Raw genomic sequence first — 1,573 nt, forward strand, 5'->3', positions numbered from 1 at the left:
TTTTGTGTCTGTCTGGACATCTGGTGTCCATTAACAACCAAACATTGTGATGGGCTATTCATCTGTGCTGATATTGCACAAAGGATTTTACCACCTGTTCGATTTTTATTCACTGCTTTCAAAAATATTTAGAGGAAGATCTTCTACACTTTCGAGTTAAATGTGAAGGACATTATATCAAAATCTGTTTTTTAGCAGGCAGAGCTTACAGAATGTACTAAATCTCACAGTTTTGAATCTCATTAAGTTTCCTTCTTTAATTATGATTTTCTTGCAATTATTTGGAACTGAATGTTTGAAGACAATGAATACCATGTTAAATAAATCTCTGTAACAGGAGGTAGAGCTTATTTATTTATTTATTTATTTATTTATTTATTTTTTCCCTCAGGTATTTGAAGACTTGTATTTTTATAATCAAAGAGATCCCCCACTATGGCCCTACTACTGATTACCTACTAGGTGGCATTGATTATTCCTAACCATTATGAGATCACAATTAGTGACAAACTGAAGATAGTACTGAAATTTCTTGAATAGTTAATAGAGTTAAGAGTTAATATTTCATTGGTTCTAGAAGGAAACATATCTTACAGTTTACGTTTCTAAAAAAAGGGGCTAATCTTATAGACAATATTCCTCTGTAATTCTTGTTAATCAAGAATGTAGCAGAAGTGCTGAGTCACAGCTTGAAACAGTGACTGAGCATTCAGTGGGAAGGCAGGGCTAACCCAGGGGAGCTCAGGTGTGTGCAGTGCCCCCGAGTGACTGGAAGGAGTGGAGCCAGGATCTGTCCCTTCCCAGACCTCATTTAAGAATTGGCAGTGGAGATAGGGGTCTCTGTGTACCTGAGGCCTTCTAAGGGTAAGCAGGGTTGTGGGTTTGTTGTTGTTGTTGTTGTTTGCTTGTTTTTAATGATTTGTTTCTATGTCTGCTGCATTTGAGTGTATTTTCACTTGCTGCACCCTGGGACTTTGCTATCCTGCTATTGTTGCTGTGCTTTCCATTGCATTGTAGAAAAAAGGTAAAAAACAAAGAAAAACTGTAGCTTAGAACTTGTATGCTCCTTTTGGAGATGAGACCCTTGTTATTTAAGTGAGATATTTCCAGTTTATTTAAAGCTGAGGTCATCTTGATGTGCTCAGCATCTGGAAGTCTAATGGTTTAGAAGAGCATCATCTTTTTGGAGGGGGAAACAGTATTTCATGTGCTGTAAATAACAAGGTACATGTGATTTCTTTATGAGTTACTCGAACATTACCTACCAGTGATTATCCTGCAGCTGTAAATGTATCTGCAGATGTTTAAGATCCTGAGATAAATGAAGAATTTTTCCTGTATACTTAAAAGCAATACACAACACTATCCCCCAACCACTCCTCTCACTCTCCTGTAGTCTTTTTAATTGCCTTAATTAAAGAAGCTGAAGTATTTTACACTAAACTCCCATTTCAATTATATATACATCTTAATAAATTAAAAGCAAATTTATCTTTTGCTGTAACAGGGATAAGAACAATGGAATTCTGATGCTTAATTTCACTTTGGGTGTTGTTGTTGTGCTTTTTTTTTT

Source organism: Meleagris gallopavo, chromosome 3, assembly GCF_000146605.3.
Source record: "Meleagris gallopavo isolate NT-WF06-2002-E0010 breed Aviagen turkey brand Nicholas breeding stock chromosome 3, Turkey_5.1, whole genome shotgun sequence".
Classification (NCBI taxonomy): Eukaryota; Metazoa; Chordata; class Aves; order Galliformes; family Phasianidae; genus Meleagris; species Meleagris gallopavo.